The 11,168-nt window shown below is 52.9% G+C and overlaps 1 long non-coding RNA gene across 1 annotated transcript; it reads right to left on the reverse strand.

Annotated features, from left to right (window-relative positions):
* Positions 1-8,010: 8,010 nt before the first annotated feature.
* Positions 8,011-10,774, reverse strand: LOC135967364 (uncharacterized). The gene is made up of 2 exons (XR_010581419.2): positions 10,666-10,774; positions 8,011-9,833 (listed from the first exon to the last, which is right to left on the reverse strand). It is a non-coding gene; the product is annotated as an uncharacterized lncRNA (long non-coding RNA).
* Positions 10,775-11,168: the final 394 nt, after the last annotated feature.

Genomic DNA, 11,168 nt, shown 5'->3' on the forward strand with positions numbered 1-11,168 from the left:
CTTACACATACACAACTCACACCAACTCACACACACCAACTTACATGCATACCAACTCACACATACACAACTCACACACCAACCCACACATACACAACTCACACACACACAACTCACACATCAACTCACATACACACCAACTCACACATACACAACTCACACACCAACTAACATACACACCAACTCACACGCATACCAACTCACACATACACAAGTCACACCAACACACACACATACACAGCTCACACTAACACACACCAACTCACATGCACAAGTAACTCACACCAACACACACCAACTCATACACAACTCACACTAATACACACTAACTCACACACACCAACTCACATGCACCCCAACACACACTAACTCAAATACACATCAACTCACACACACCAACTCACACACCCTCACACACACACAACTCACCAACTCACACACCCTCACCCCCAACACCTCACACATATACAACTCACACACACCAACTCACACCCACATTTTCACACACACACCCTCACACACCCTCACTCACAACTCCCATGCACACATCCTCCCTCATACACAACTCACACACAGACCCACGCACACACCCTTGCCCCCACCCAACACAATCTCACACACACACAACTCACATACACCAATTCACATGCACACACCCTCACACACACCAATTCACACGCACACACCCTCACCCCCAACACAACCTCACACACTCACACACACCAACTCACACACCCTCACCCCGACACAACCTCACACATACACAACTCACACACACCAACGCACATATACACATCCTCACTCACACACATTTACATACACCCCTGCTCACAGACACACACTCTCTCTGGCTCGCTCTCTCTCACACATGCACACACACCCTACCCCCACCAGGGCTCAAGGACCCCACCAGTGTCCTCCATTGGCCCAGGGGGTGGCAGGGAAGGTGATTTCCCAAATAGCAGCCCCCAGAGCCCAGGTTCTGCCCCCAGAGGAGCTCAAGTCCAGACACCAGAAGGACCTCCCTTCATCCTGAAGACATTTACATGAGGAGAGCCACTTCCCCGAGTGACTCAACATGCACAGATCTGGAGGGACACACGCACACGCAGAGGGCTTCTCTAGAGAGCTGTCTGTGCCCTTCACTTCCGGCCCAGGATTCCCAGGCTCCAGCCCAGCCCCAGCAATCCAAGTCCTTCCCATCTATGCAAAGCTCAGGGTTGCCTCCGGCTTGTGGGAGCCTCCTGAAGCCATATCCTGTTCCCTCATTCCAGAGGCTTTCCCTGCCTAGTGGGGCAGCTCTGGGGCTGGGGGAGAGCGGGGAAGCCCCCAACCTGAACCACAGGGAAGTGAAAGCCCTCAGGGAAATTCGCACTCCAGCCGCCTGCCAGCCAAGGACAGCACACGTTCATACATGCGCACTGACACACACGTGTACACACCGACACGTCTGTACATACAGCCCCATAGTCACCCTGACACGCAGACACACCCTTGTCAGAGGTGTTCGAACCAGAGCGACTCCGTTTGAGTGAGGGCTGGAAAACGAGACTGGTACCCGCTGGGCCACATTACCAGAAAGGTAGGTATTCCGAGCCTGTAGATGTTAGGGAACAAACTAATAAAGTTTACTAAAACAGACCCAGACTTAGGAGTGTCCAGATATCCCCATATCTGGAGAACAAAGGCATTCCTAATTTTGCTTTAAAGATAATAATATCGATTCTTGCAAAATATAGTAATTAAGAAAATTAATCCTTTACACAAACACTTGTAGCAGAGCAAATCTCCCCCTACATACAAGCATGTAGTTAGGGTGGATGCGGTCCTCCTCTTACTTTCGGGAAAGTTCGGGAACGTTCGGGAACGTCCTACTCTGTCTGTGGAGGTAGCTGTCTTTTTACCACTATCCTTTATTTCTTTTTCTTTTTTATTATTTATTTTTCTTCTTTATTTTTTTGTGTGTGTGTGAGACGGATTCTTGCTCTGCCCAGGCTGGAGTGCAGTGGCATGATCTCGGCTCACTGCAACCTCCGCCTCCCAGATTCAAGCGATTATCCTACCTCAGCTTCCCAAGTAGCTGAGACTACAAGCGTGTGCCACTACACTCAGCTAATTTTTTTTTTTTTTTTTGTATTTTTAGTAGAGACAGGGTTTCACTATATGTTGGCCAGGATGGTCTCAAACTCCTTACCTCAGATGATCCGTCCGCCTCGGCCACCCAGAGTGCTGGGATTACAGGCGTGAGCCACCGCGCCCAATCCCTTGTACTTTAATCTTTATAAACTTGCTTTTGCTTTGCACTGTGGACTCATCCTGAATTCCTTCTTGCGCGAAGTCCAAGAACCCTCTCTTCTTTCCTGTAACACACTAACACATACACACTGAAACTCACACACGCACTAATACACACTCCCCTACTCCCACTGGTGCACACACACCAGCACACTCACAATGACATGACACACCCAAGCACACACGGACACAGGCGCACACACGCGGACACAGGCGCACACACACGGACACAGGCGCGCACACACGGACACAGCAGTGTGTAACTCTGGGTCTCCAGTGGGTCTGAGTGGTCTGTTCCACAGTGGGTCTCTCTTGAGGTTGGAGCCTCCTCTCAGAAACGTTTCTGCCCCCAGCTGCCATGTGGCCTAAAATCCTGAGAAATTAGGAAAGATTCCTTTAAAACCAGCATCTCGGATTTTAGGCTTAAGCAATATTTGGAAAATGTGAGGCTCAGTCCCCCAGCTCGCTGGGCTGTGGGCCTGTGTCACCTAGCGCGCGTGGGGGGCAGGCAGGAGGAGGGGACTGGCTCATGGTATGGGGCGAGTCCGGACAGATTTGGGGCACACGCAGGCACGCGGACACCCCACCGCCGAGAGCCAGAGAGACAGCAGAGGGCCGTGGGGGTCAAAGACAGCGCTCTGGAGGGACCCAAGCCCCACCCACTCTCTCTGCAACCCTCCCCAAGGGACTTCACGCCCTCAAACCTCAGTTTCCCCATCTGCACAATGGGTGTGATCCCGAGACCCACCTCATGGGGTAATGTGAAACTTAAATGACACCGCACCGATTAAGTTATAAGCCCTGGAAGCCCAAGAAAAGAAAGTGGTGGTGCGATGGGGGAAAAACCACCATCCCCGGCTTCCCGCGTGTAACGGGGCCGAAAATAACCAGCATTTTCCTTTTCTCTGCGGCTGAAGCCCACGCTTCCCAGAGGACTGGGCCTGCTTATCAGGAGCAGAGCGGCTCGCTCGGCTGTCTCCGCCAGAAGGTGACTGTGGGGGCCCCGCTCCCCTCCAGCCTGCAGCCCGACTCCCACCAGGAATACACCGGCTCCTCTCCCCCCGCCCCTTTCAGGTTTCCGCCCCACCCCCAGCCCACAAACAATTTTGCATATATTTAAATCTCCTCTGCGAGTTCCCCCTCCCCCGGAAAAAGACAGAAAGAAATTACAAAGGCCGTCATTTGTCTCCGTCCCCGCACCCCATCTATCAGGGCCAGGAGCCCGTCGCCTCGAATGAGGCGCGCGCCCGGGACGGCCGCTTTAATGGGGCGCCGCGTGTGACTGTGCAGCCGCGCGGGGGGCGCAGCCGGCCGGCATTTGCATACATATTAAACGGAGCAGTAAAAAATGCAGACATGCAAACCATTTGGACGGGCTCCTCGGCGTAGAGCCTGCCAGGAAATCAATCTTCTGGTTTCTTAAAGGCAGCCTGCTCGGGAGGAGGTGGCGATGCCACACAGCCCGCAGGCCGTGGGAGGGGGCCATGGTCTGTCCATCTGCCTGCAGGAGCAGCCGTGGGGCTCCTTCCCGGCCATGGAGGAGCCATCCACTGGGAGCCAGGGGCCGGGGAGTGAGTGTGGTGGGTCCTGGCTCAGCCGGCTGTGTGCCCTGCTGTAAGAGGGGTCCCCTCTCTGAGTGCCCACCCCCACCCCATCACTGAAGATAATTCCTTTCCCTTTTGCTACTCTGGGACTTAAGGGACTAACCCAAGAACACTGGGCCCCTCTACGCAGAGCCTGGGTCTCTAAGCCAGGTGCAGAGAAGGATGGCCAAGAACACAGGCTCTGGAGGCAGGCGGCCCGAGTTAAAAGTCAGGCTGCACTCCCCATGAGCTGTGTGATCTTGGGCAAATGCATCAACCTCACTGTTTTCCGAAAAAGGGGGATCCACATGCCTCCCTCTTAGGTATGTCGTTGGATTGAAATAGGTCAGCCTCGTAAAGCACTTGGCTCATTGCCGGGCATGTAGTAAGTGCTCAATAAATAGTGGCAGAACAGTGTGTAGGAGGGCCCTTGGTGTTATTGGTATGTTTTTCTGGGTGAATATCCCTCTTTATATCTGCATGGTGTGGCAAGCCATTCCTCCCTGAGCCTCCTTACCTGTAAAATGGGGTGTTTTGATTTTCACGGGAACTGCTGTGTTCTAGAGGGCACCGGGTCCCTGCTGTGTGCTCCCACCACCCGCTGATTTCAGCCAGGTGTGGCCACGCTGGCGCCTCTGAGGGCTGCCCACAGCCTGTCTTGGGCAAAGCCCAGGGCAGGGATGGGTGCATACCCCCAAACTGACCATTCATCTGTGGGGCCAGGAAAAGGCAACTGGCCCTGAGCCTTAGCCGAGTGAGACTGGGGCTTCTCTGAATTCCAAGGCACAAATAAGGAAACCGAGGCTCAGAGAGGTGTGGCAAAGCCAGGAAGCTTGAAGGTGGTGCTGCTGGGATTCAAGCCAGGTGTGCCTGACTGCAAGGCCACCTCCCCAGAGGTCCCCCGGGAAGGAAATACTGCCGGCAGAGGGAGGAGCTCATCCCATAGTGTCAAGGGACACAGTTTCCCCCCAAAGGAGGGGGGTGCTTGTGGAGAAAGAGTTGAGTTTTGTGTCTGAGCCCACGTGAATATGTGGTACTCACGAAGGTCCTTCTTTTTTTTTTTGCTCTTGTTACCCATGCTGGAGTGCAAGGGCGCGATCTCAGGTCACTGCAACCTCCAACTCCTGGGTTCAAGCGATTCTCCTGCCTCAGCCTCCAGAATAGCTGGGATTACAGGCACCCGCCACCATGCCCAGCTAATTTTTTGTATTTTTAGTAGAAACGGGGTTTCACTATGTTGGCCAGGCTGATCTCAAACTCCTGATCTCAGGTGATCCACCTACCTCAGCTTCCCAAAGTGCTGGGATTACAGGCATGAGCCACCGTGCCCGGTTCGGTCCTTCCTTGAAAAGACCCGGAGGAAGAGGGGACAGAGAGTTTTCGGGAACCAGCTCAAGTTTGGCCTTTATTCATTTCCTTCATACTCCCAGAAGCGAGGAACAAGGTCCCCAAGACCCGGCCAGGCAGTGGGCAGTGCTGGGGAGTTAATGGCAGGATGGGGGGTGCACCTAGACCAGGGGGTGCACTGTCCTCTCCGAGACCCTGGGGATTAGGTGAAGAGGCCAACCCAGGGCACTGGGGTGAGAGGGCTTTGCCTTCAGTTGGGAGAGGGTTCCCTGTGGTTCAAAGCTTCCCAGCTGAGTGGCAATATGACCTCCGTGATGTGTGTGAGAGTTGCAGCCTAGAGTTATGGGAACTAAAGAGGCCAGACCAAGAGCTGTGGCCCAATTCACTGGTGTCTCGCTGTGTGACCTTGGAAAGGGCCCCGCTTCTCTGGGCTAGGGTGGCTGAGCCGACTGCACCCCTGCTCTGTCTCTCAGGGAGCCCCTCTCTTTCAGTCCTGACCTCCAGGCTATCTGGGCCTCTGTCCCTCCACCTCCCTCTGCAACCAAGTGCAGGCCGCCCCCACTGCCCGGCAGGCAGCCCAGCCGGGGTGGAGGAAGCCGGCAGGGCGGGAAAAGGCGGGAGGGGTCTGAGTTACAGGAACCAGCAGGGCCATTGCTCAACTGGGGAGCCTGGCCGCGGGCCTGCCTCGGCCCCCACCTCCAGCAGCCCGCCCTCCTCCTAGCTCTGCATTGCAAACATTCCTCGCCAACCTCGGGTTGCTGCAGCCCCGGAAGGGGGATCTGCAGCAGACACAGCACGAGGCCGCCAGAAACACTTAACCCCTTCGCTCCTTCCAGGCAGAGCCTTCAAGCGGAGGAAGGAGGAGCTGGGTAGCGGCCGCCACAGTCCTTCCCAGGCTATGGGTGACTGGGTCAGGTGATTTGCTGGCAGGCCCGGCCTCTGATTACCAACCTGGATCAACAGGTTGCGTGTTCATGACTCACCCAGCAGACATTTCCGGAGCTTCCCCTGGGTGCTGGCAACAGGCATGAAAATCCAAGAGTGGCCCCAGCACGGGGGGGGCGGGGGGGGGTGTGATGCGGGTGTCATAAGCAGACATGTGTTTTAGATCATTACAGTGATGAGTGCAACCAAGACGTGCAGGGTGAGCCTGAGCACAAACTAAAGTGGCTCAACTCATCAGGGAGGGCTTCCTGGAGGAAGTGACATTTAGGAAGCCCTGTGAGAGCAGAGGGAGAGTTCCAGGCAGAGGAGGCAGCAAGTGTGAGGCTCTAGAGGGAAGAGAGACGTTGGCATGTTTCAATTTGTGTTTCTGGAGGAGAGAGAGGAAGGGGAGGAAAGCCCCCAGGTGGGAGAGCTTGGCCCATGCCAGGTCCCAGAAGGCCTTGAGGCCACTCCCAGCATGGACCATCATCTGAGGTCAGTGAGGAGCCGGGGAAAGGCTTATGTGTGGAATGACATGGTCAAGTTTACCTCTAAGCCCTAAGATGCCTGAATAAAAACAGAACCTTGGGCCGAGCGTGGTGGCTCACGCCTGTAATCCTAGCACTTTGGGAGGCTGAGGCAGGCGGACCACGAGGTCAGGAGATCCAGACCAGCCTGGCCAACATGGTGAAACCCTGTCTCTACTAAAAATACAAAAATTAGCTCAGTGTGGTGGTGCGCACCTGTAGTCCCAGCTACTCCGGAGGCTGAGGCAGGAGAATCACTTGAACCCAGAAAGTAGAGGTTGCAGTGAGCCAAGATTGCACCACTGTACTCCAGCCTAGGTGACAGAGCGAGACTCTGTCTCAAAAAAAAAAAAAAAAAAAAAAAAAAAAAAAAAAGACTGGGCTCAGTGGCTCACAGCTGTAATCCCAGCACTTTGGGAGGCCAAGGCAGGCGGATCACCTGAGGTTGGGAGTTCAAGACCAGCCTGACCAAATGGAGAAACCCCGTCTCTACTAAAAATACAAAATTAGCCAGGCATGGTAGCACATGCCTGTAATCCCAGCTACTCGGGAGGCTGAGGCAGGAAAACCGCTTGAATCTGGGAGGCAGAGGTTGCGGTGAGCAGAGATCATGCCATTTACTCCAGTTTGGATAACAAGAGCAAAACTGCGCCAGGCACGGTGGCTCACGCCTGTAATCCCACCACTTTGGGAGGCCGAGGCGGGCGGATCACAAGGTCAGGAGATCGAGACCATCCTGGCTAACATGGTGAAACCCTGTCTCTACTAAAAATACAAAAAATTAGCTGGGTGCGGTGGCGGGCGCCTGTAGCCCAGCTACTCAGGAGGCTGAGGCAGGAGAATGGTGTGAACCCAGGAGGCGGAGCTTTCAGTGAGCCGAGATTGCGCCACTGCACTCCAGCCTGGGGCACAGAGCGAGACTCCGTCTCAAAAAAAAAAAAAGGCGCAAAGCTGCGTCTCAAAACAAGAAAACAAAACAACAACAAAAAACAGAACCTTAACGGAAAGAGGCCGCTAGCATATTTTCATGTACAAACTGAATGGACTCTAAGACCAGAACACCCGAACCACGCCAAAGTGCCCCCAACAGGACACGTTTCAGATGGCAGCTGGGCCTGGTATTAGGCTCTCCTGCAGCCCACATGGCCATTCTGCCATCCCAGGCCACACAGAATCAGCAGGCTTAGGTTGGCTCTTCCTCCCGGGGTGGGGTCAGCACTTCCCATCTCCCAGACACCACTCCTGCATACAGCTGGAGCTCCATAAATGCAGCAAATAATCCGAGTGTTGAAGTTGGGAGGGGCTGAGAGATCATCTAGGCCCACAGCCGCCTCGCTTTTTTATTTTATTTTATTTTTGAGATGGAGTTTCACTCTCGTTGCAGACTCAGAGAAGGAATCCCTGGCAGGGGGACCTGGAATTTACAGCCAGGATGCCCACAGAGCATGTCCAGAGAGGAGGCCAGCACACCCAGCTGCCCAGAACCTTGGTACCCACAGGAAAGACCCCAAAATCTCCCCCACCAAAGCTCCCTTCCTTTCTCTATCTCTCATAGGGCCTGTTCTCTCTATACCTGGTCTATTCGTTGGGACAGCAAACGTAGCCGGAGTTCCTCTAAGTCCTGCTCAGCCTGGTGAGACTTACGAGGGAAAACATGCCCAGAATCCTCCCTCTGTCGAAAATCATGCCACAACAGGACAGGAAAGGGCCGGGCAGTCTCTATGCCTGCACATGCCCCCAGCAGAAGAAAGGGCTGAGTTCCTCCCAGCCTCCTCGGGGATCACCCCTGCGGGAGGCCCCGGCAGTCACTACAGTCTGTTTCGTGGTTCAGGGTCCACTGTGTGTCATTGGATGCTTCCAGGCAATGGAATTTCTAGAAAGGTTCCTTCAACCTGGGACACCACCACCTTGGTGACCCGCCACCAACTCTGCCATGTGAAACACCTTACAGACCTTGTGCTGGGCCAAGGATTCACCTTCCGAATCCTCATCACAAGTGGTGAAGTTTGCTGTTATCATCCCATTTTGCAGATGGGAAACTGAGGTCCGTGAAGTCACTTGCCTGGATCACACAGCTCATGATCAGTATGGGTCGGCCTAGGACACAGGCATTCTGGGGCTCACCACCAGGTGTTCCAGGTGTCACCACTAGGCCTCCCAACCAGGGAGCCCTGCCGCTGCCCCAGCCTGGAGACGTGACACTTCTCCCAGCAAAGAGGTTCCAGCGAAACCAGGGATTCCCCAGGCTCACCCTGACTCCTCGTCTTGTTAACGGACTTAATCCTTATCCTATACATGAAATAAATATTTTATCTCATCTATTTATTATTTGTTTATCATGGGCATTTATCCATCCTAAGTTTACTCTCTGCTCAAATCTTCTCCACACAGGTTCACTCAGGTTACCGATTTTGTCTCAACTTCCATCACGCAGAGCTGCGTGTGTTGCCATTGCCAACATCACAAAAAAATCCCATTTCATGCATTTCATAGGCATGAGTGACCTGACTCAAAATTATCAGTGGAACCTGCTGTATGGGGGCAGGGGTTGCATAGGACCCTGAGGCCCATGAGGTACCTGGTGCAGAGTGAGCACCCAGGAAGGGAAGCTGGGTAATTAGTACCACTGTCCGCCAGGGCTTGGTGTGGCTGATAAATTCTTGGTCTCTTCCTTTTCTCTTCATATCACAAGTTAACAGGTTCACTTCCCAATGTTACTCATGCCTACAAAATGGTAAGAAAAAGCAACTGTGCGAATGAGGCAAGTTATCTGTCCTGGTACCAAAGCGATGGTTACTACAACAGTTGGCCTCCAAGATGGTCTCCAAACGATTCCCGCCTCCTGGCATTCATACCTTTCCACAATGAATCAGGCTGGCCTTGCATAACCAATAGGATACTGAGGAAATGACTGCATATGTTGTCCAAGGCTAGGTCATAAAAGGTACTGCAGCTTCAGTCTCACTCTCTTGCATCACTCACTCTGAGAAGCCAGCCGCCATATTGTGGGGAAACTCAAGCAGCCTGCTGAAGTCTGCACAGCATGGAGCTGAAGGCTTTTTGTCAGCCATGTCAGTGAGCCATTTAGGAAACAGATCCTCTATCCTTGGTCAAGCCTTCAGATGACCGTAGCCCCAGTTGATATCTTGATGGCAACCTTAAGAGAGACCAGCCAGCTAAGCCACATCTGAATTCCTGACCCACAGAAACTGAGATACTAAAATGCCTATTTTAAGCCACTAAGTTTGGGATAATTTGTACTCCACAGTAGGTAAGGAACTAATTGAGACAGAGACCTTTTAGTTATGAGAACCTCCCAGAGATTATGTTTCCAAAGTGTGTTCCTTGGAATGCTGATCCCAGGCTTTGCTCTGGAAAACTAAGGTCAGTTGAAGGGAGGAAGACTGTGGATTCCAGTCTCCTGTTCAAGATTCCCATGCTCCTTGGCATATTAAAGTAGACCCCTCCAGGCGAGGAAGCCGTTCCCTTAACATAGCACTTCTCAGGGGCCTTTGACTGTGGAACTCTGGTGTCAGAGCCTCAGAGCACGCTTTGGGACACAGAGCCAAACTGTCATGGTAACTGATTCCTTGAATACTTTAAACAATTGTGCCCAATATAAAACTAAAAATAGGCCAGGCCCAGTGGCTCATGCCTGTAATCCCAGGCGCTTTGGGAGACTGAGGCAAGAGGATCACCGGAGGCCAGCCTGGCTGGGCAGCATGGTAAAACCACTTCTCCAACAACAACAAAAAAAGCCAGGTATGGTGACACACACCTGTTGTCCAAGCTCCTCGGGAGGCTAAGGCGGGAGGATTTCTTGAGCCCAGGAGTTCAAAGCTCCTGGGTGACAAAGTGAGACCCTATCTCTAAAATTAAAAGGCTGTGGTGAGCTAAGATCATGCCATTACACTCCAGTTTGAACAACAGAACAAGACCCTGTCTCTAAATAAATAAAAAAATAAATAAAAATAACCAAAAATACTCACAGCCTAATATCCAGAGTCCGGCCGGGCATGGTGGCTCATGCTTGTAATCCCAGCACTTTGGGAGGCCAAGGCGGGAGAAACATTTGGGGTCAGGGGTTCGAGACCAGCCCAGGCAACACGGCAAAACCCTGTCTTTACGAAAAATACAAAAATTAGCCAGGTGCGGTGGCGGGCACCTGTAATCCCAGCTACTCAAGAGGCTGAGGCAGGAGAATCGCTTGAACCCGGGAGGCAGAGATTGCAGTGAGCCGAGATGGCACCACTGCACTCCAGCCTGGGCAACAGAGAGAGACTCCATCTCAAAAAAAAATAATAATAATAATAATAATATCCAGAGTCTGACCTACAGTATAAGATACAAGGACCAGATGGCTGTTCTGCCATGATGGGCCCCTGGCTCCTGGCTCCTTTTCTGGTTGAGGGGCTGGTTTGCCCTGGGCCACCTCTGGTCCCTCCCATCTTATTATTATTATTATTATTATTTATTTATTTATTTATTTATT

The sequence above is a fragment of the Macaca fascicularis genome, chromosome 15 (genome assembly GCF_037993035.2).
Source record: "Macaca fascicularis isolate 582-1 chromosome 15, T2T-MFA8v1.1".
Lineage (NCBI taxonomy): Eukaryota > Metazoa > Chordata > Mammalia > Primates > Cercopithecidae > Macaca > Macaca fascicularis.